At 43.7% G+C, this 24636-nt stretch overlaps 1 protein-coding gene across 5 annotated transcripts in view; it reads left to right on the top strand.

The window, feature by feature from the left end:
• The window catches only part of ZFYVE28 (zinc finger FYVE-type containing 28), a 264687-nt gene that overhangs the window by 62065 nt on the left and 177986 nt on the right, over positions 1-24636 (top strand). The window contains exon 1 of one of the 5 annotated variants that reach the window (XM_025212579.1): positions 8631-8720. The exons of 1 other annotated variant lie outside the window; for it this stretch is intronic. The gene's annotated coding sequence lies outside the window, so the exon portion shown is untranslated. Of the gene's footprint in view, positions 1-8630; positions 8721-24636 lie in introns of those variants that run through there. 3 more of the 5 variants (XM_014523299.2, XM_006030895.2, XM_025212578.1) reach the window with 3 other exon arrangements.

Genomic DNA, 24636 nt, shown 5'->3' with positions numbered 1-24636 from the left:
TCAGGGCTGCAGCAGGGCCCAGCAGGCCTGCAGTTTTTACCCCCTTGTGCCCCAAGACAGACACAGTCCCACAAGCACACGTCACGAGTTTTGCCTGTCCGCAGCCAGAGGTGCAGGGCCCCAGAAGCCCCTGCAGCTATCTCTTTGACAGCTGGCAGTCTTTGTGGCCTCAGCAGGGGCTAGCATCCCTGCAGGTTTCACCCGGCTCTGCCTTAACACCCACACAGTCACCTATGTCATGAGTTCTGCTTGTCTGCAGCTTGAGGTGCAGTTTCTCCCAAACCCTTGCACCTATCTCCTTGAAACATGGCAGGCTTCATGCCCTCAGAAGGGGCTAACATTCCTGCAAGTTGATCCATATCAGGCCAGAAATGACAAAGTTTTATAGGCTGTTTTGAGCTTTCCCATTATAGCCTATGGATGAAACGTCAAAACAGTGCAACTGTTTCAACGAAACAGAACAGTGGTTTCAAATTGAAATGAAACTTGAAATGAAACATTGTTTCGTCAAAATGCAAGTCGAAACAGACCTACGGTCCGTTTTGCACAGCCCTAGTGCTCAGGCACCGCTACTTCTTAGAGGAAACATTGGTACTGAACCCCTGGGATCCAATCCCAGTGCTCAGGGGACAGGTGGGGGCAGCACTGGGCGCTCGGGCCCCAATCCTGATGCATGGGGCAGGGAGGGGATGGTGCCAGGACCCCAGGGCCTGATCCAGCCTGCGGACTGGTCCTGTGTTACTCACCTGGCCTGTAGGGCCAAGAAGTTGAGCACCACTGACCTATAGTGTGGGCATGCAAAATAGTTAACATAAGGGGAAGGTCATACCATACTTAAACTAAGGTAGCGGTACCCTGTTTGCACTGAGGGCTAAGCTATACAATTTAGTTTCAGCTATAGCAGAGGGGTAAATGCATGCACGTGGGCAGTTACCAGCTGATGTTTTTTTATTGGACCAACTGAATAGTTGGGAAAGATGATGGACAAGCTTTTGGCACACAGTGCTCTTCAGGTCTGTGAAAGAAGCAGACACAGCTTGAGCTAGACAAAAAATAGAACAATGATACATGTATAACTCCATATGCAAATGAAAACAAGCTGCTTAAATGCATTTTAGGAGGACTGTAAAGCAAGAGCAAAGAGACTTTTTATCTGCTACACAGGTAGATGTTAAAATAATGGTGTAAGTGGGATCTGAGGAATTTTATGCCTTATCCCAAACATTACATGTCGTACCATGCCAGACATGCATGGCAGGATGTGAAGTGCTTGGGATGGGGCATAATTCTCAGATCCCAATCATGTAACTACTGGGGCCAGACCAGGAACTAGGACTGTCCCCTGCCCAATCTTGGGGATCAGGCAGCAGGGACTGTATCCTGGACCCGAGGACTCCCCCATGGCCTATCCTGATACTCAGCTGAGTATCAGGATGGGCCGTGGGGGAGTTCTGAGTCCCAGTTCAGAACTTGGGGTTTTCCCCTGCCTGATCCTGAGAATCTGGGACATATGCCACACTTTCAACTTAAAGTTTGATCCAAAATTAAATGTGGAACACCTCTGTGACTGGTTTGCTATTTTATCATGCCATGAATTAATAGAATGTGTGGTGTGTTAACACATGGCACAAATCATGCCATATATGTAACACCTGCCAGGGCCTTGGAGTAGCTTCAAAGAAAGAGAAGTGTACTTGAATAGATACCATAATAGTGGAAGAGCAAGACCATTCAAGAGTGGAAAGAATCTAAAAATCGTGTGTGTGTGTGTGTGTGTGTGTGTGTGTGTGCGCGCGCGCGCGCGCAACATTACATGCACCACTAGCTCTTACTGCCATCCCACAGGACTAGAATGTACTTGCAAGCTAATGATATTTCTAAAAATGCATACTTTGAATGAAAGAACGATCTGGTGCAGTCCATTGTATTTTGTAGGCCAGTTTTGTGCGTGGGGACATGCCTACAAAAATATGTTCATTTATAAGTGCAAGTGAACAGATTTTGAAAGGACACTGCAGGTGCTACTGGTCTAAATTGTCCTGAACTTTTGAGAGAAGTTCCTGGGAAGAAACAGTTGGTTTCTTTTTTATATCTTTTGTTGCCAGCTATCTTCAGGTTGCAGCTTTCTATTGCAATAAATATGTTATTGAAACTAGCTTGTATAAAACACATAGGGAAAATCTTAATATTTGTAGCAAGGCTGCACAGGTCCTGCAGGATCTGTTCCCTGCTCCTTTCTGTGCGGGCCGGGAGCGACCCGAGCCCTTTTCCACGCTGCATGCGGGCTGTGGCCAGCAGCCCGGGCATGCCGGGTCGGAGAGGGAAGGCCGTCGAGCTGGAATTAGGCACAAACGCGTAGCGGTAGTTTTAAAGATTGTTTACTTACACCGAGATGGCAGTGGTGTAGGCTGGAAAACTTGATTGAGTTGCAGTTACAGACAGACAACACAGACGGTCTCGTGGAGGTTGCTAGGCTCCACGGTACAGAGCTCCGGATGCTCTGGGTGAACAGGCCACCAAAATAGAAATCGTAGATACGTCTTATAAAAGTCGCTCTCGAAGACAGGAAGAGGTGGGCGGTGGTTCAGGCCGCCACGCTCCTCTGGATCTCACACAGGGTTTCTATTACCCTGCCGTGTACCCAGAGTCCCCACGAGATGGATGTGGAGTCCTCTTCGGCTTGGGTGGAAACCACTCAAGCCTCTTATACGGCTAACAGGCCAATCGTTAGCCGCCACGTGTGAATAATTTAGCACTAGCCAATCACGGGGAACGAATTTGCATACCGGTGGCGGGAACTCTTTTGCACCGTGCATTCCTCTTGCAACATGAGCAATGCACTCTGCAAAAGAAGCTACAGAAAGGCGGGAAACTCGTCCCTGCACCGGGGTTTCCTCTGCAACAGGAAACTCTCCCGTGCAATGCTCTGCAACTTGGCGGGGATAATTCCGGTGCCGAAGCACACACACAATCATGCCTTTTGGGTCATGACACTTTCCTTTAGTATCAAGGCATGTTTGTACTTGTTTTCTCAACATTATTTGACGGTAAAACAAACATCCTACTTTTAAAGAAATGAGATCTATTTCTTTGCTGTTTAATGTGTTATAAAGACTAGACATCTAATTTGAGTGAAGCTCAAGTAATTGACAAAATAAAATACAGTGCGTTTAAAAAACCCCCCTAGTTTCTTTAAACGGATATGATGATATTTTGTCTGTTATTACCTCAGACATTTTCCATTTTGTTGTGTAAAACTAATTCGGTCATAGCTTCAAATATAAAACATTATTTTAGTGCACATTTTACATATTGGAAAGTAATAATTTATGAAAATGGCTAAACTGGGATTTAACATAAAATACCTTTGAAACACTTAGAGGAAGCTACATTTTAGCATTTATGAAGCAGTAAATAATGATGTGTTCCTCTAAAATACTGTGAACCTTGAAATGCTTTAGCAGTAAGTATATCATGTTATTAATTTGTCTTCTTTTAAAATTATAAGTTAAAAATGAAAAGCATGCATGATGTTTGATTAAAAAGTGTATTTTTTTAAAGGAAATATTAAGTGCCAAGAAGTCATAAGGTTCATAAGATGCCTAATCAGCCAAAATTAACTTTTTTCTTTGACCTCTTCAGCATTGTTTGGAAAATATAATTGCAAAGTTGCATCTGGCCTTGGCAAAAAATTTTTTTCCTGCAGACGGTGAATCAGAGAAAGTTTTGCCCAGTTGGTGACCAAAGTAGAAAGGCGCCCATCTTTCCGTCCCATTCCTAAGAAAGATCTTGATCCTCCACCCTATCATGAGGGAGGTGTTGGTTGGTTGGTTGTTAAAGCCGTGAGTTCAAGAGGCCTCGTAAGAAAGAAAATGATTTTGAAGAATGTGATGCTAGTTCTAGTTTTCTAGCCTTTAGGACAGTGTTTGGTCAAGAGTTTGTGCCCGAATTGTTTCATCATGATTGAACAAGCTGCTATGCATGGAAGCGCTCAGCGTTGTCCAAGAGACGTTTTTAAGGACTGAAGGTTGTGTCATAGTTGCACTATCCTGGCATGTTCATGATTGTGAACTGCATTTAGAGAATGTGAACTAGAAAATCCCAATGTGTTCTGTTAACTTCTGGGCACAGAGGATATCCCAGAAAACGTCAAGTCTAAAGGACAGAGTTGGTGAACTAATGCAGGAGACCCAGATAGTGTTACATAAAATAACCAGAGCATTAGAAAAGTGTGTAATGCAGAATATTGACCTCTTGTATTACCGAGCATCTTGAAAACAGCAACCGTTGAGATAAATGGGGCACTTCACCTCTCTGAGCTGTTTCAGGTTACGGACAAAGTCAGGCAGATATTGTTGCATCACTTCTCCACTGTTTACATTTTCAGGGTTTTCTTCTAAAGCATAATAACATATCTTACTCTATGGGGGGAGAGGGGTGGGGGGGGATAAGATTCTGGAGAACAAGGAAGTAGTTTGAGGGACAGCTCTATACTGCCACATATCCGCATCATTCAAGCCCATGATGACATTTACTTTTTAAAAAATAGATGTACAATATCATATTTGCTAGATGTTTTCAAGTCAGTAAGCAGCTGTTCATCCAGTCCAAAATGATTAAGCAGTGAAGTTAGGTTAGCAGAAGCAAAGTATAATATTGGGAGGCTGAGCTGAGTAAGTAAATCCTTTTACCTTTTCTCAAGGCTGGTTCAGTTTTATACCCTTTGTTACTGACTGTCAAATAGTCTTGTTTCAAAAACTGTGTGTGGCCCTTTGAGAGGACCCAGGTGATTAGCTTGAAAAGGCCTGTGAACAGAGTGAATGAACAACTGAACACCAGTCAAACAGGTTTTGTACTTCTTCTCTCTTAACTGTGACCTCCTTGCCTTGCCCCTCCCCAATTTAAACCCACTTTATAATGCTGTACTGCAGTACACAGCCTCCATAATTTCAGTAGTAGAATAATCTAAAAAAATCCTTGGGTATATTGTGACTCAGGATGCACTGGTTTGATTATACTAATCAGCAGCCCATCCCTAAATAGGCATCTGTCAGTCACTAAGGCACTGAACACTGTGCAAATGCAGTACCCATTTTATGAACTTGCATGGTGAGTTGGATCCCTTTTATTAAGTTGCAAACCATAAAATGAAGAAAAAAATCATATTAAATACTGCAACCACAAATACTATTTTATTCTCTTACTGAAGGGTCCTAACTAGTAATCGTCATGCTGGTGTTCAGACTGGCTGTTCTGTCCTCTTGTTTCTAGCCCTGTGGAGGGGGTACTACTTAAGAGCAGTATGTCTTCTACATCAGCACCATGCACTGTCATCTTGGAGATCTCTGTTGGCCTTCAGGCTCTAGTATTGTAGGCTAGAAGAACAAGTAGTGTTGCCAATAATAGTTCCGGACGTATTACTTAGGGTAGAATGCATTTGATCGGGGGTATCAAACATCTGTCCCATAGATCTACCAGTTGGGCTAGGGATTTAGGGATCATGGCTAGCAAAGGCACAGCCTGTCCCAGAAATTGGGGGCCCTGAGCCCTAGGAGATATAGCCTTTGACAGCAGGATGGTGAGCAAGAGCTGTACTGACACAGTCCTGCTTTCCTTGCATCTGCTTCCCCTTCCTCTGTTGTCACAGCTGCTGCTACCAGCCCTCTCACAGGCAACCTGTGCCAGATCAGGCCTGATCTGGTCTGGGGCTTGACACACCTGTTGTAGATGATCAAACTATAGTTAGAGTCTTAAGACGACACTGTCATACTGGTACTTGTATATTGACTGTAACGAGAGATTTAAGTTGACTTCTTACACTAGGAGTAATACCACCGAAGCCTGTATTGGTATAAAGTTGATCTGTAATCAGGATCCAGTCCTGGCTAAGAACCACTTGGTCTCCAGGGGAAAAAGAAGCAATGACTGACAATCCAAAAGTTTCCCTTATTACCATCTAACTTGAACAAATCAAAATACAACTACCAAGACCTATTCATATTTTTAGATGCATTTAAAAAAAAAAAACCCAACCAAACAAAACAAATCTGCTTTTTTGCCTGAACTTAATGGAAAAGTAGAATTTTGGCAAAATTAATGCCTTTATATTGCTAACTATTCGAACTACTTTTTGTGGTTTACAGTAAACGGGCTAAATTAGCATAATGCTTTTTGCAGCATGTTCATAACTCTATAAAGATTTTAACAGCTACTTTGCATCTGACATCCCATACGGTTGAAATTCTAATTATTTTCCCATCTGGAATAAAACACTTTATTGAGCTGAGGTTTGTGACCTTCCTTTTTCACCCTTTGACATTTTTAACATTCCTTTGGGGGTAATCCTAGCACAGAAGAATGGTCACCACAGAATAAATCTTAGTAAGTTGCATAAATAACAGTTCAATTTTGTACAGCAAAGAGCTTTGAAATGAACAAATCAGCATTTTCCCCATATGCCCACTAGACTAATGGTGTTCCACTAAGCGTTGTCGAATGTTTCCTGTATGTTGATGTTCCTAGTTCTATAAATGTTAAGTCTTGCAAACGAATATTAAAATAGTTGATAAGGATAAATGAAACAAGCAAAAACAATAACAACAGAAGGCTCAACAACTTTATATGAACCACTAGAAATTATTTGGATTATAAGCTATCTCTGTCAGCTCCATCAAACATAAGGATATAAAAAAAAAATTATAAGAGAAAAAAGATTTGATAAGGGTAGTTGTTAATGAGGCTTTCTCTAAATATTCTGCTGTGGCCAACATAAATGCATTACATTTATAGTGGATTTATTTTTATATTTTATAATGCATTTATCCTTTAAAAACAATTTTATTTTAAAACATTTGATCAAGTAGTAGGTGTTTGCATTGGTATATAATATGTGCTGAATTTAAGTTTTTGCAACCTTTGCTATCTTCTTACAGTCTTTAAAAAGCATTTGATTTTAAGTCTCAGGAAACAAATATTTTTTTCTATTCACACACGAACATTATTTTGGTTTAGGAGAAACAAAGACACTGATTGATAGAACCATGAGACTTGCTTTATGTAAAGTACTGTACTGTAGCCTTTTGGCAAGGAACTCTTGGCTGTCTCCTGTGTGATAAATGTGTAACTACCATATTTACTCAAATATAGGACGAGGTTCCTTCCCCCAGCTTGAGGGGCGTGGAAAGCTCCTCATCTTACACCTGCATACAAGGAAACCATATTAAATTCATTACCTATCATTAAGCTACTGCAAAAAGCAGCATGTGCTGAGTAGTGGAAACCAACCAGAAAGCAGATTTTTAAATAGTCAGCACTGAGTAAAACGCAGGGCTTATATTAGGTAAACATAGTGATGGGAGCCTACTACAAGGATAGTTTAGTGCAGCCCATCTAAATAAGATAAATGACAGTGCCCATTGCACATAGTCCCCCTCAGCCCTGACTTCTCCTTTTCAAGTATGGTGAGCCATTACACTGAACACATTTCAATTTCCTCTTACTCCTACAGCTGAGTTGTGCCTTTCTTTTGCATCTGCATATACATTTTTGCAGGATCCTAGGACTCATGGGAAGACCACCCAGTTCCAATCATGCGTGGGCATGGGCTGATTAGCACATGGCTCCTTTTGTAGTGGGGGAGGAGGGGAGGGGGAGTATCTGGAGTACATGCACATACTAAACGATGCTGAGCTGTGGGGTCCCAATGAATTGATATGCTGTTGACTCTGGTGTGGCCCAGCCCAATGAACTATATTGTAAATCATGAGCCTTTTGGCTTTGGCCCAATATCATGAATAGCTTGTATTATATATAAGTAAGGACAAAAGCTTATGTTTATGGAGTACCAGCGCTAAACTTGCAGCAGTTGCAAAAAAGGTAAAATGCATCAATTCTGGAAGAACTGAATATATGGGTACCTGTAGTAATTTGCATATGTTTACTTGAAGGTCAGTGTTTTCAAATTTGCTCTTCATGTCCACATACTCAGTGAGAGCAGGGTCTGACAGGAAGGAGCGGGGGGAAGGGCTGTAGGGAGAAAAGCTGGAGGGGCAGAGGGCAAGGGGCCTATCTGACCCCCCACTCCCATTTATTTTCCTTGCTGTAGCAGTGGGAGGGGGCCAAATTCAAGGCAGACTTCTAATAATTAGATTTTATTTTTGGAAAATGATAAATTTATAAATATTCCATATATAGACTCTAATTAGCAGGGGGTTGTCTTATATTCAAGTAAATATGGTACATTATATGACACTCATGCATTTAAAAAAACAAAACCAAGAGACTAAAGTTTAACTTGGAAGTTGGGAATTGTTTAATGAATAAGTCATTTGGTCAACAGCTTTCTTTTTTGTTGTTTAAAAGTGAAGATTCAGTCTAGGTCTCCTTACAAGTATATTAAGCTTGCCTGGCTGGTCCCTCATAAAGTTAGGTTGAACATAACATTATTACACTATCAGCTGTGTCCAGACGAGCGTGGCCGTGCAGAATGTGGCGCTGCAGATGTGTGTGCTGCCCCATACCACACGTTCTGTTGTTCTCCGTGCTGGATATTCAGGGGTCAAAAAAACCCGTGGAGAAAAAAAGCGGAGCTGTGCATGCAGTGGCACTGTGCACCATCTGAAGCTGGAACCTGGCTTGCTGGAGCCGCACTCTGCTGCCAGGCAGGTTCTGTGTGGCAAGATCGTTGCTGTTGCAGTCCTGAGGGGCCACCAGGACCCCAGGTAAGGTTGCTGGGGCCAGCCCAGTGCTGGCTTCAGCCTTCCCTACCCCACCTGGGGTAACGCTACATGCGCATGGTGCAAGCATTCCCTGGGGACAGCTAGTGGTGGTACAAGATGTGCCGCCACTAGTCCCCAGGGAACCACACTTCCACACATGTCTGGATGCAGACTCGGTTCTTGTTACTTTCTTAGATAAGGTCTTGGAGGCTAGGAATGCCATGTCAGAATACATTTCTTCTACTTGCAAATTTCTCCATTAGTGTGTGCTAGTGCTCCCCCAAATTAAGCAGCATATGCACAATATATGTTTGGCCTGTCTTTCTTCCATCCAGATAGTAGAGCCTTGATTTTGTTCACATAAAAAATATATTAAGATTGTATTTGCACCAGATTATGTTACAAGAACATCATTAAGGTGGCAAAGTAAGGCACTCAGAAGTTAGGAAATGCACAGGAAATCTGAATTATTGCTATATTGATTTGGCTTCCTTCTATGATACAATTTTTAGTTACTTGATTACATGTTGGTTTGTTTGTTTTTGGTTCCTTGGGGATCCTGCCTTATTCAGTGCACTGAAGGAATGGTGGTCATGTAGGGAGCAGTTATTCAATATTTTATTTTCTCTTCATTGTTCACTATGTTACTCCATGTCTTATTTACCAGATGGTATTCAAAGCTGTCTTAAATAGAATTAATAATTTCCCTATGAGCTTTTCTATAGCACACCTCACTAGAAAATGAGTGCTTTACAAAATTAATTATTTTCATAATTCCCCTGTGACTGAGAGCATAGTATTTTCCACCTCTTAGAGATGGGAGGCAGAGGTTACGTCGCATGTGTCCACTGATTGTATTTATTTGTTGTGCGTGCGTGCGTGCATGCGTGTGTGGGGTGGGTAACCAGTCTGATATTCTTTTCCTTGAGTACTTGGCATTTTTTTGGTATTTAGTATGTTCAGAGCCCAGCTCCCATTAGCTCCAGTTGCAGCTTTCTGTGTTTCCCCAAATTGGACTCTGGAGTCTCAAGTTAAATATTCAGGGATAGGGGGCTCCTGTTAAAAGTTTGGCCAAACGGTGTGTGGAAGAGGTGGACTGCAGTCTGTCAGTGGACGTATTCAGCTGTCTTCACCATGGGACCATCCTTTTTTTTTCCTGTTCTTTTTCTCCCACATTTACCATGCAGCTTCCAGCTTCTGCAGCAGATGTCCTAAAGAAAACCATAATTCTTCCCTATGCAGAACTCTGTTCTGTCTTAAGACCAGGTCCATTTTGGGCACTGAATCAGCCAAGCATCCTGTCGTAAAACTAGTATGCGATCATTAAAGCTAGCTGGCAAATTTTGAAGCTCTCTGCAATGGAGCCAGCTGCCTGAGAACCTTGATCCTGATTGGAGCCAGAGACCTCTGATCCTAGTTAGCCACTTGAGGAAACTCAGTGGAATATAAATTTCTGACTGCTGCAGTGTTTTCAGAAACATTGTGTGGTGGTGTTCTCCAAACAAAATGATTAGCAAATTTGTAGTTCATAGGGGACTTGGAAAAATTTTGGTTTTAGTCTAAATTGGTCAGAAATCGAACCTAAAAGCAAGACCCAAATTTCCTACAAACTGGAAATCCTGCCTTTGGTGAGCTCCAGGGGCAGATCCAGAGGAGGTGCAGTGGCCCAATCACATCCCTCTTTCAGACCACACTGCAGTAGCAGCAGCCAGAGACCTTTTTCAATTTCCCAAATTGGGCAAGAATCTCTGCACCCTCCCCCACTGCCCCTTCCATGCTCAGTAGCCTGGTTCCTCCCCACCACCTGTTGCTGTCACTGCCACTGTCCTTGCTGTATCTGGCTGACTCAGGTCAAACCCAGCTACCTGTGCAGCTGCTTCCCATGGCACTGGGTGGAGCAGGGCAAGAGTAGCTGGGACAATTTGCCTTTCCTGAACCCAGAGGCATAAGTAGATGGAGGGAGGGAAGAATGGAAGGGGAGGAGAGGTGCACTGAACGCAGAAGAGAAGTGAAGGGTTTCTGGGAGGGAGAGTCTTACCTGACTGGGAAATTTAAAAGTCTCTGGCTGTAGTCTGCCCATCCTATTTTGGGGAGAGGGTCCCCTGCAGCACCAATCGCTGCCTCTGCACCCTCCTCCTTAAAAGTCTGGCTCTGTTTATGGTCAACTCTAGTTGGCAGCAAGAGTGGGACGTCTAGGTCCAGCTTGTAGACCTCTGCCATTTGAGCTAATAGTACCCAATGCCCCAAGCTACACATTAAATTAAGGAGTGATTAACCAGTTAATCATGCCTTAAGTTTTGACCCAACTACATGTTCAATCAATTAATGGCATGATAAAACAAGGAATAAGCCACAAAGTTATTGCACAGAAAATGTGTAGTAACTTTGTGGCTTGTACTTGTCATGCCATTAATTGACCGTGTGGCCAGGTGCTCCCCGGTGGCTGGGAGCCCCATCACCTGACAGGGCTCCCAGCTACAGGGGTGCACCACCCTGCTGCGAGTCCTGCAGCTGACGAGTCTCACAGTTCTACACCCTGGCCCCACTGTGGGCCTTGTCAGCTGCAGGACTCGCAGCAATGGGAGCCGGTACATGGGGAACCCAGGATCATGATAAGGTGTGATTGGATCTGATGCTTGATCCTACAATCACACCTGGCATGGCAGGAGTCATGATGGCATGGATTGCACATCAGATTCTGTTACACTTTTACCTGAATGTCTAGAGGGGTCCTGGGAGTAGTTTAATAGAGAGATTTCTGCCCTCTGGGGACCAACACTAAAGGAGGATAAGACGCTGGTTTGTTTGTTTGTTTTTTCAGAAGATTTTACAGATACTTACCCTCACCAGATGAACAGTGAAATGCATGAAGCGTAGGTTCTTTCCAGGCTCTCGATAAATGTGTGTTCGTGCAGGTATGCATTATTTTGCCCAACCCCCACAAACTTTTACTTTTGCTGCTTGCCCCTTTCAGTTGTCTCCCTCTTTTTTAGCTGGTCTGTTACATCTCCTGACCCTTTATGCAGCCTGTCTCTTCCCTAGTACGGGCCTCCACTGGTTATCCTTCCAGTTACTGTCACTAACTGCTACTGTCCAGTCTCCATTGTTTTCCAGTTTTTGTCACCCTCTCTAGGTCCCTCATCTACTTTTGCTCTGAATCCTTTCCCAACTTTTTGTCTCCAGCTTTTTCCCATCCAGCCCTAGTTTTCCCTCCCCATCCGTTGCTTTACCTGAATTTCCCCTTTCCCTCTCTCCCTGTTATGTTCCTAGTCCCAGTCCCGACTCTGTCTTAGTTCCCTTTTCTCTTCTCACTATCCTCCAGTCCCAAGCTCCTTGTTCTAGTCTACTTCTTGGTACTTACCCGATCTCCCTTCAAGTCAGTTTTTCCTTCAACACCATCTGGGCACTAGAGAAGGGAAGCACAGAATGCAGTATAGACGAGCTCGATAGTCTTGGTTTTGTATACCCAATCTCACTATGGCCTTACATAGGATTGTAGGAAAGGAGGGCTGGAAGGGACCTCATAGGGTCACGTAATCCAGTTCCCTGCTCAAGCCAGGGTCATCCCTGACAAAACTGTCCCTGCCAAGTGCCCATCTAAACTGCTCTTGACATTTTCCAAGGATGGGGATTCCACCACTTCTCTCAGTACTCCTCTACTTTCCCCTCGTCTCAGCAGAAAGTTTTGCCTAATCTCCAGCCTACATTTCCTTAGCATCCTATGGAAATGTCCTGCTCAGCCCTGGACTGAGATATCGAAGTGGATAGAACAGTTGGTCTTTTACTTGCAAACTCTCGGGCATGTGTAAGCTGTGATTCTTTAGTGGTTTCTACTTCAGCTTACTTTGGGTGGATTTCTGTGGGTATAGGAAGAAGGATATCAAACCAAAGCAACTCTTCACCCCACAAAATTCCAGTCCAGGGAATTCTGAGAGATTATCAAAAGAAATGTCACTGTGTCAACATGAGGGAAAGCAACATGTTTTTTCTATAGAAGCCTCCTCATAAAAGGTTGGACCGCTTGGACTGAATTGTCCTCTAAAAAATCACCTTGACAAAATTTAAAAAGCCGTAAATAAGGTTGCCTGACACTTCCTGTAAGACCTTGATAATAGATGGTACTGACAGTACTGCCTGTAAATAGTGTGTTTTGTAAGTAAATTGTGCACGCAAGGGAGAAAGGGATTTATATTAATGTTTTACCTGACAATTGCTTCGTGAGACCATAGACCATTACCTACTCTTTTGATTGCACACAATTTTGCAGATGGTATAAAATGCAAAATATTTCCAAATGATGTAGTTGAAGTAGCTAAGATGCACAGAAGAGTGGTTTGGGAGGTAGTATGTGGTCATCGGTACACAGAAGTCAGTGCATCCTACATCAATGGTTTTTAACCTTATTAGTGCATCCTACGTCAATGGTTTTTAACCTTATTAAGCTTAAGGCACCCTCAAAACTAGCTCTTGGTTTTCACTTTTTTTTATGACGATGATGGAAAAATAATGAAGTTCTTGGGAATTCATACCACAACAGTTCAGAGTATTTTGACACTATGGATTCTTCTTTGAATCTTTGGGCATATCCAGATGAGTGTGCATTTGTTTCACTGGGGACAAACAGCAGTGGCACATAGTTGTGCTGCTGCTACTTGTCCCCAGGGAGCACTCATGCATGCGTGCTCTGGTGCATGGCGGGATGCCCAAGGTAGGGTTGGGGAGGCTGGGTGTGCCCCAGCAGCCTTACCTTGGGTCCTGGGAGCTTCCCGGGGCTTCAGCAGTGGCGATCTGGCGTGCAGAGCCTGGCTGGCAGCTGGAGTATAGTTCTGGCTGGCCAGGCTCTGGTTTTGGGCAAAACACTGCCACCATGTGCACTGCCCTGCTTCTTATAGATGCAGGTTCTTTAGACACTGGGATCTCCCGGTGTCAAAAAAACCCATCCCACTGCAAATTAGCAGTATGGTGAATGCCTGCATATGCGGTGTGTGCAATTTGCGCTGCTGCAGACAGGTCTGCACGACTGCATACTGCACATGTATGCTTGTCTGGACGCGCTCTCTGGGTTTGTCTTGTATATGCCCAAGAAAGTGGGGTACCTTGGTTCTAATCTCATAGACTCATAGACATTAGGGCTGGAAGGGACCTCAGAAGATCATTGAGTCCAGCCCCCTGCCAGAGGGGCAGGAAGTCAGCTTGGGTCATAGGATCCCAGCAAGATAAGCATCCAAATTTCTCTTGAAGGTGTTCAATGTAGGCGCTTGAACTACCTCCGATGGCAGGCCATTCCAGACCTTGGGGGCTCGGACAGTAAACAAATTATTCCTTATGTCCAGCCTGAAACAGTCTTGCAGTAGTTTATAACCGTTCAACCTCGTCATCCCTTGTGGCGTTCTGGTGAACAAATGTTCCCCCGGATACTCATGTTTATTTCATTGCCCTTCATTGATTCTCTGCTAGTCAGAACCTTTTTAGTGAGATCTGAACAAGGCAGGTGCTGAAATAGATGAAACCTAAAATTTACAGCTTGGCCTAAAATGTCTTTAGTGTAGGGATTGGCAATGTTCTTGGGCACAGTGCCAAAAACACCTGCAAAATGTTGGTGTGCTAGGGATAGATGGTAGGTGAGCTGCGAGGCCCGATTCTTGTTGTGGCAGTGCAGCCCTGACCCCTTCCCCGCCATCTGCTCTGAGGTGTACGTGCCAATCAAAATGTCTTCATGTGCCATTCTCTGGCACCCATGCCAGGGGTGAGTGAGTGGTACCCCTGCCTTACTGAGCGAGTGGTACATCATTTATGGAAGAAATCATCTTATTTCCTTATTTTTGTAATTTGACAATGATAAGGCTGCACAATAGAGTTTTGACTAAGCCCTATTAGACGTAGAGCTAAGGTAAAGTGCATGGGCAGCACGTTTATCTGTCCTTGAGCAAACGTTAAACTGCGTTCTCCTACAAGTGCAATTTCGAACTGTAAGGAGTTAAGTGGAGAGAGGACACTGCATCCTGGTGTGCTGGAGGACTGCAACTTGGGTAGCTTGTCTATGGGGAATGGCCACACATTAATTAAACAGCTGTGTAACACAGATCAGAGAAAAATCTGCCCTAGCCTGATGTAACTTTAAACTGCCTAAAGTATGTTGAAAACTAATTGCAGGTGTTAATGTGTGGACAGTCCAGGGGCTAAGAGCACCAGGAGCCACCTAAAATTAATGTGCCCTTACACTGACAAAAGAGTGCTTGTGCTGGGATGGGTTCATTTGAGGACACGGCTTCGTTCCACTGGCAGACAAACTGGCTCCTTTTGCTTGTATAACCTCCATCTCCACTAGGGGGTGTGCTGGTGTAGGTATCCCAACAAGGGTTTTAGTATAGGTTAACCCTAAGGGGGTTGCTATAAAATGTCTATTGCTGCATTACTTTTGCAACAAGTGGATGTGAGGGGGTTGCATTTAACAGAATGAAGGAGTCCAGCTGTTCTTAAATTTACTTCTTCTAAGTCTTAAGGTAAACTGTTACCGTCTTCTCCTCACAAAATATTTTCATGTATGCTTGGGATAGCTTTCTGGTATTTATGGATTCTAGTGGCTTCTTCGATTTAGTGAAATAATGCCAAATCAAGTCTTGGAATACTAATGCAATTCATTTTATTTTCCCTTTTTTTAAAAAAGAAAAATGAGAATTCCATACAAGAAACTGTTTTGCAGATGATCATCGCTGCAGAAGTTAATCACACAATGTTTTACAATAACGTTTAATTATATAATCATATGCTTCTAAAATTCAACAGTGCTATTTTTCCACCACAACTTCAGGTACATTTGTAGTCTCTTAGTACTGTGTACTAATCTGCACGCCACATATGGACTCCATAGAAAGTATTTACATGAGAAGTAAACAGTAGAACAAGTAGCTCTGAATATATCCGTTTTAATTCCATAGTACGTTCTGCTATAAATACATTTTGCTGATGAATACAGTAAAATATTTAACACCCCGAAACACTCATTGTTAATAAAAGCAAGTTGTCCAGTTACAGACATAATGTAAAACTTGTAAGTTTTTAGGTTGGGTAATACTGGGTACAGAAATTACTAAACATTTTTAAATTGCTTCAGCATTTTAAATGTAATATGTTTAATAATAAAATATTTTTTTTTTTTTAGTTTGGATCTAAAAGCAGAGGCCAGTTTTAAAAATACAAATGAGTTGTGCTTCAACAAGAAACAATAAAATTAGAAATCTAATTAATATACCTTTTTTTTCCCTAAAGGAAATGGGAAATAATATGATAGTCCATGTCATCTGTTTTTTAATGCAATAATAATAACCTTTTTAGATGCATACTGATGGTTTTTATTTTACTTTACTTTTCAGCTATCTACCTTTTATATGGAAGGTTACCTAATATGTGATTGTGTATCTAGAGTACATAATTGTTATTACTTCTATATGCACGTGGGGGTAAGCCTGAACATGCAAACAGACCTTTTTTATTTCTCGACTCATATAACCTTAAAGACTTTTTCTGTTTTGTAAGGAATATACTGTTATTCAGTTAGATTAAACAGTAGAAGGCAAAAAAGGGTTTGTTTTAAAATGGAAAAGGAAATAGTTTTGTTTGACTTGGCATTCAAATCACTGAAAGTATATAAAATACGCATATTTAAGGCAAAATTTTTAATAGCAAAATGTTGACATTCTCTTACTATCACTATGAGGGCATGTTTTAAGAAAATACAACACTGCAAGCTGCCAGCAGTTTGACTGAAATCTAATTATGTCATGCTCCAACAAAAGCTTTTCTCTACAGCCACATGACTGCGGCATCCATAAATAATCACATAATCTCTCTGCTAGAGGGCCTGCATTAGACTCGCAGCAAAGGGCTGTATTTGGGGCTTAACTGCTCTTTTAATTTTTTTTCCCCTCAATGGAAGACAGTAGGAACTTCCAAAATGTACCTTACACTAACTGCACTGAACTACCCAGATGGAGTAGTAGAAAGGGAAGTATCATATTTTTCATGTAATTGAAATACAATTGAAATATGATTCAAATTAAAAAAATGGATTTTGCCATTGACAGAACTTCAAATTAAGTATAGCAGTATCACATGGAACAGATGCTTGAATATAGAAATTACACACAAACCAGTATAAGTGATCAGAAACTGGTTCAGATCTGTAACTTAACAGAAGTTCAGTGCACATAAACCACTTTCAAAATGACTGAAACCAGTTTAAGATAAGTGTGGATGGATGTAGTATCAGACTTAACTGCTTTAGGTTAAATTGGTGTACTTGACCTTCTGTTCCAGATCCTCTTCAGATTCAAGTTAACACTGTCCCTCAATATCCCAGGATGCTTTGTACTTCCCCCCCCCCCTGTTTTCCTCTCCCCCCCCCCCCCACAGGGTGGGTGAGCTAGCCTTGGCCCAAACTGTCTGATCCAGCTAAGCAGGAAGGCATGCTCTAGTGTTCCTCAGAGTCTGGCCTGGGCTGCTGCAGGTGTGTGGCTTCATTTCTGGAATCAAAAGTGAATGTCTGTTAACTTATTGGTTCAGTCTATTCAGACTGCCTTGCGAAGATTGATTCGATTCAGCCTCGGACTTAGTCCTAGTGTTTTCGCCAATGGAACTAGCAATAATTCATCACCTCAACAAAGGGCCAAGTTGCAGCAAACAAGTGTTCAGTAAGGTATGTAGAGCCTACTTGAGGTTAGTGTGGGGACTGAGGGCACAGAAAGGAGGGACTACAAATGTGTGTGAGGTTCTCTCTATTTTTGTGCAGTTAGAATGCTGTGTCCTCTTGTCCTGATTACTGATATACCGAAGAAAGGTGAAGGATATATAGTAGAATTTGGCAGGTAACATTCCAGATGTTGTATTTGTTTCTATCCAAATATAATATGTTGGGCAGGTTGGTATACATTTATCTTCCATGGGTTTTTAATATAGCCATTATTGTACATAAATTTCCTTCCTTATAAATAACTTTTTTTTGCTGTTGAAGAGATGCAAATAGTTATTTTGCAGAGATGATGCTTGAGGTGTGAATGGGGAATGTTAGAGCAGCATGTACAGGGTATAGTGATGCAACAGATGTCAAAAGGATAGGCATAGTTTTCATACACTGAAAAGCCAAAGGAGAATAGGAGCTACTGGAGATGGTTAGGGACTGGAGAGTGAGCCAGAGATCTTTGTGCGCGATTGGAGCAAAAGCAAACTGACGCCAGAATAGCTATGTGGTAGCTGTTGATTTGACTGCCATCGCCTTATGTCAGGGGTGGGCAAAATACTAGGGGTGCACCAATAGAGATTTTTGGGGCTGATACCTATAGTTGATACTGATCTGATTTCCAATACCAGCCCGGCAGCTTGAAGAGCAGTGTCCAGTTGTTAAGTCTTTTGCGGTGGAAGGGGAGGGGTGGTGAGGGAGGGAGTGGTGCTGGGGCAGGGTTGGGGTGGGGCATGGGACAGAGCTGCAAGTGGCTTATCTGGGAGGCACGGTGGGGCGGCTCATGCTGCTGCATGCACCCTGGGGGGGCGCAGCATGTGCCCCCCTGATCTGTGTGGAGTGGCTGCCGCTGCGGGATGTGCCTGGGCTAGGTGGTGGCAGCATTGGGAGGGGGCTACAGGAGTGGGAGCTGCAGCTGCCCCAAAATTTGCCATAGCGCCCCAACCCCCCTCCCAGCGCTGCCACCACTGCCTGCCCTGAGTGCAGTGCGACCAAGTGCCTGGCGCAGCCCTGGCTGCAGCCTGCCCCACCCCATGTAGGTCCGGAGGCATACGCCCCCCCATGCTCTCTTGAACGAGCAGTGGATGAGCCCCTGGACGAGCAGCACGCAGTAGTGGGAGCCACCCCTCCTCCCTCCCTGTGTCTCCCAGAGGAGCTCTGTCCTGTGCCTGCCCTGGCTGGGCAGCCCTTGAAGTGCTCTGTCCCATGCCTGCCCCAGCCCCACTGCCTTCCTCACTGCAGGGGCCTCGATCTGTTCCCCCCTCTCCCTTCTCCTTCCACCACCACAACAGACTTACCAGCTGCATGCAGCTCTCCATGCTGCCAGGATATACTCCTCGCCGCCTGTGTGCTGTGCTGTGGCTGTGTGCATGCACAGGCCATTTATCAGCCATGTTATCAGCCATATCAAGCCGGTTTCCGATACAGACAGTTTTCTTGATATTGGACCGATGTATCGGTGCACCTCTACAAAATATGGCCTGCGGATTACATTGACCTACCAAGTGATTCCATCTAGTATGTGGCAACCCGGGCCATGGTGTGTGCAGCTGTTTCCATCACCTCCAAGCGTGGAGGTGCCACTTGGCACAGAACATGCTATTCCTGGGTGTGGCTTTCGGGTATGCTGGGAGCTGTAGTCTGTGGGGTTGGTCACTGCAGTGCCCAGACTCATCTTCCTGGCAGCCCCTGCCAACATCACCTGTGAGCAGGTACATAACCCCCTGCCATGGATTGGACCTTGGCCCTGCTGCCTAGACACCCTAGTCTCATCTGCCCTGCACCCACTGCCAGGGGTGCCATGTGGAGCAGGTACGTGGGGTCTCTATGGAGACCTGCCCACAGGGGGTGCTAGGTCAGGCACACTTGGCCAGGCAGATGGGGTGGGGCAGGTAGGCAAGGCATGAGCTAGGGCCAGGATTGCAGGGTGGTCACAGCACAGGGCTAAGATGCGGGTCAGAGCCCCCAACTGCTCTCCACACATCTCTGCGGTGGGCGTTGGTTCCCTATGGAGCCAGCACCTGTCACAGGGATGTGCAGGCATTCTAATGATTTAGGGCAGTTCTCCCCTGGCCCTGCCTTTGTCTTGCTCCCGGATGCTGCTCCCTGCAGCCCCATCCAATCCGCTTGGTCAAGCGCACCCTGCCTGTGGGGTTCCAAGGCTGGTGTCAGGACATCCTGCCTGCCCGCTCCATCCGGCTAAGATAAATTGGAATCTCCTCGGGTCTTCCTCCCCTGCACGGTGTAAACAGCTGTGACGGGGCCGAGGTCAGGTTAGCACCCCCACCTTCCAGCCCTCAAGAGCTCAACAAAACTCCTTCAGTAGGTCCCCAGTCCAAATAATTGCTCACCCTGCCATGGAATCTCAACAGGTTATTAACTTAAATCATTAGTTTGTCTAGTGGCATTGTAAGTGGTTGTAGATTGCAGTCATAGTTTTCCCCATCTATGTTGCCATTGGCAAAACACGTTTCCCTGTAGAAGCTCTCACTTCTTGAATTGTTGAGCCACTGGTAATAGATCAAGATGGATCTTGTATCCAGTATATTCAGTAGTTGGTGCCATGTAGTCATTGGTAGCTAACCCAAGAGTAGTAGGCCAAGTTCTGCTTGTTACGACCATAAAATCCTGCTTCTCTTCCACAGAGACCTCATTGGGCTTAACCTGGAGCAAACTTTGCTTGGTTCTGTTTGTTGCTTTGTGCTCACATAATCTGCAATCCGTGGAACTCCATAAACCCGTCACTTTACCTCAGGTTATATCAGTAAGATGGGACAGATGCTTCCTTACACAGGAGGGGAGGTGTAGTTCCGTCTCTCAGACATCCCTTCACTTTTTCATATGCTACTTTTTTGCATGAAATGTCTACCTTAAATGGGTCACTGATGCTGCTCCTGTTCTGAGGAGGGATCTGGAACCAGTCATACCTACATGAAATCTGTCAGCTGATGATGAAATGGCAGGCAGGGATGGAATTTGCACTATCAAATAGTGCAGTGGCTAATGTACATAATGTCACGACATTTGTCCTTTCTCCCTTTATTATTTGTTTTATTGTTTTTCAAATTCTACAGTAATAATTTTATGGTAGAGACTGTATCCACACAATGCCTAGCGCACAGGATTCTTTCTTAAATCGTTAAAAGAGTTTAGATGCAAATACAAGACAAAAGAAAAATGTCCCTAAAAACAGTAAAGTATTTGGATGGTCTTAAACAAAAAAGGCTAATGTAATTGCTACATAGGCCAAAAGCACATATGAACAATGTCATGTATATAAAGACCAGTTTAAATGACCACAAACTTTAGAAACATGTGAACAAGTATTTAAACATTTAGGTTAGATATAATTTGAATATTTCTTCTGTGTAAGTGAAGATGCATGTCACATTTTTCATTTGCCCCTAAGACAATGTCATAGTAAATCTAATAGGCTGTCACAATTGCTAATCCTTCTGAATTATCCAGAGGATTAAGATGTTCATTCTCCTTCCAATATTTTGTTTGGCTTTCAAATTCATGTTTAGTGCTTTTCAGTCTTAGCCTTAGCTAAATAATAAAGCTCTACTTTCTCAAGTGCTATAACATTTAGGATTGCTAATTTCATGCATGGTTTAATTTATGAGCTCATTTGGACACTTGCTCTCCAGGCTGCATGGAGATGGGGAAAACAGCAGCAGTGGTCCAAGGAGGGATATGGGCAGTCCTTACAGGAGGACAGGAAAGCAGTTGGCATAGAGCACCACCTGTTAATTTGGAGTCGATTCCATTCTGAATTTTAGATATCACCTCTCTTCCAAAAATCCCAGCATGCCTTAATATTGCTAAGTATTATTTCCCTTTTATAGGTGAAAAATGGAGCGCTTGTGGCTTTGAGCCTGCAAACACTCATGCAAACCATTCACCTGTAAAGTTAAGTGTACATCTGCAGGATTGGGACTTTAAAGACTTCAAAAAGTCACATGGGAAGTTGTTGGCAGAGCTAGGAGGAGCCCTTAGAAATGATTCATGGTTCTGTGTTCTAACTGCTGGTCTAGTACTGCCCAATAGCTTTGCCAGACTTGACAGTAATGTAGAGTTTCATTATCATTTACTAAAGATGAAAGGAACAACAAAAGTAAACTGAATAGGTGAAGAAAGTAGTGTGTTTGAATGTACTTATTGGCTTACCTTGTCTCTTTGTTTAGTTTTTATCTAACATTTGTCTTTGTCATCATTTCTGACTGCAAGAATTAAAAGGATGCAACTTCAGTTATTTGTTTGGGGGCTTTCTAGCTTTTTTTTCCTCGTTATTTTCTAGGTCTTATTTAATCAATATAGCTTTCAACCTATTACTCTTATTTCTTGTGGTATCTTAGTAAAATGTCCAGGTTACAATCTGTATTGCATCCCTAAAAATATAATGGGAGTTATTGATTGTTATTCACACCTCCCAAACAGTAAATTAATGAGACTTTTAAAAAATAGTGCGTAGAAAATTTAATGCAGAAGTGAGTACTATGTTTTAATGAACTATCTATAGCAAAAGTGGAATAACTGGAGAACTTCCTTAAGATCTGGGTATTTCAGTTGAAAGGGGGGGATCATATACAGTAAGGTTAAAAGCAGTTTGATATAATAATTGTGACCAAATTAATATAAAAAGTGGCAAACAAGATTTTTTTTTTGTTTATTTGTTCCAGTGCTCTTATTTTGAGGGTTTCTGCTTCTCCCAATGCATACTCCATCAGTATCTTATCAGGTGGAAAGAACAGACATACCAATAACAGAAAAACCTTTTCCAATGTTTAACTTTCCCTGTTGTTGGAAAGTTCTTCCTAATTTCCCTTGTCACAACTTAAGACAGTTCCTTCTTATCCTGTCCCTGCTTGCCAGAAAACAGTTTATTACCATTGTCTTTATTCCTCCGGGTCATGTATTTGAGGACTTATTGAATTCCCCCTCTGTCCTCACCTTTCTATTCTAAAGTGTTAAACCTCGACTCCACGTGAGGCCCAACGACTGGGGAGGCGATGAATCAATTGCCCATGGGATCACGAGCATGACCACTCGTGGGGCAAACGCAAGCACACACTGCGTTCAACAACTTTATTGGAATGGAGGCAACTTTGGGCGGGTCCCCACCCAACTGGGGAGCAGCCCAGAACATCATTGCATTCATAGATTTATACCTTCCAGTCTACACTCATTAGCATTAAACCATGCCCAATTTCCTCCCCTGACCTCCTCCCGTTATGCCCATGGCTCCGCCTCTGCCTTCATTTCCATGGAATTGGCTATGCATTAGTCCATTACCATGATAATTTTCACTCTGTGCCTGTGTGAGGTCGTCACCCCTACTACCTTCAGTCACTTGCGGTTAATCATCTTAAAAGCCTACTTTTGTATTTTCCCTCTTGATATACCACTGGTTTCCTCCCCTGTCTGGTTTGAGTTCCTCTATTCCATGACTAAACCAATGGTGAAATGATTAGACAAATGATTAACCATTTAAATCCCTACATTCCACTAAGTAAACAAACATGTCATTTTGCTGTTGTTAGTCAAAATAAGCATTACGCTTCTGCTGACTTTTAGCATCTTAAGCTTTATACCCAATTAAATCTCTAACTTGGGCATAGGTAAGCAATGTATCAGCTGCAAGACCAATTCTTTCAGTGTTTGGGCTCACCATAAATCAGCAGGGGAAAAGGGCGGGGAAAAAAAGAGTGGGGAAAAAGCAAGGGAAAAGAGCAGGGAAAAAAGAGCAGGTTCACCATCCTAACATAAAGAATCGCAATTTTTCCAAACTTTTCATGCAACTCGCGTTTCCTAGCCCTCTAATCATTTTTGTTGCTATTAGGTGGAATTTTTCCAATTTGTTCATGTCTTGAAGTATGGGACCCAAAACTGAGCATAATACTCTTGGTGAAGTCTCATCAATGCTGGATCACATAGAAGAATCACCTTCCTTTGTTTGCAGGTGACATTTCTGTTGATACAACCTAGTATTCATATTCTGCTTGCAGTCCACTATAACGGGCCAAAGCTGCCATGGAGCTGAGGATGGCAACCCAAGTAAAAGACAACAAGAAATTGTTTTTTAGATATATTGGGAGTAAAAGGAAGGCCCAGGGAGGAATAGGACCCCTGCTAAATGGGCAGAAACAATTGGTGACGGACAGAGGGGACAAGGCTGAACTCCTCAACGAGTTCTTTGCCTCAGTGTTCCTAAGTGAGGGGCACGACAAGTCTCTCACTGGGGTTGTAGAGAGGCAGCAGCAAGGCACCAGACTACCATGCGTAGACCCTGAGATGGTGCAGAGTCATTTGGAAGAACTGGATGCCTTTAAGTCGGCAGGCCTGGATGAGCTCCATCCGAGGGTGCTGAAGGCATTGGCCGACATCATTGCAGCATCATTGCAGAGCCACTGGTGGGAATATTTGAACGCTCATGGAGCACAGGCCAGGTCCCGGAGGACTGGAAAAGGGCCAACGTGGTCCCCATTTTCAAAAAGGGGAGGAAGGAGGACCCGGGCAACTATAGACCAGTCAGTCTCACCTCCATCCTTGGCAAAGTCTTTGAAAAAATTATCAAGGCTCACATTTGTGAGAGCCCGGCAGGACAAATTATGCTGAGGGGAAACCAGCACGGGTTCATGGCAGGCAGATCATGCCTGACCAATCTAGTTTCTTTTTATGACCAGGTTACGAAACGCCTGGACACAGGAGGAGAGGTGGATGTCGTATACTTAGACTTCAGGAAGGCCTTAGATGCGGTATCCCACCCCATACTGGGGAACAAGTTAAGAGGCTGTGACTTGGATGACTACACAGTCCAGTGGGTGGCGAATTGGCTGGAGGGTCGCACCCAGAGAGTCGTGGTGGATGGGTCGGTTTCAACCTGGAAGGGTGTGGGAAGTGGGGTCCCACAGGGTTCGGTCCTTGAACCGATACTCTTTAATGTCTTCATCAGTGACTCGGACGAGGGAGTGAAATGTACTCTGTCCAAGTCACTGATGAAGACATTAAAGAGTATCAGTCCAAGGACCGAACCCTGTGGGACCCCACTTCCCACACCCTTCCAGGTCAAAACCGACCCATCCACCACAACTCTCTGGGTGCGACCCTCCAGCCAATTCGCCACCCACCAGACTGTGTAGTCATCCAAGTCACAGCCTCTTAACTTGTTCACCAGTATGGGGT

This window comes from Alligator sinensis, unplaced genomic scaffold, assembly GCF_000455745.1.
Source record: "Alligator sinensis unplaced genomic scaffold, ASM45574v1 scaffold1051_1, whole genome shotgun sequence".
In the NCBI taxonomy this organism is placed as follows: Eukaryota; Metazoa; Chordata; order Crocodylia; family Alligatoridae; genus Alligator; species Alligator sinensis.
This window is presented reverse-complemented; position numbering and strand designations above follow the sequence as displayed.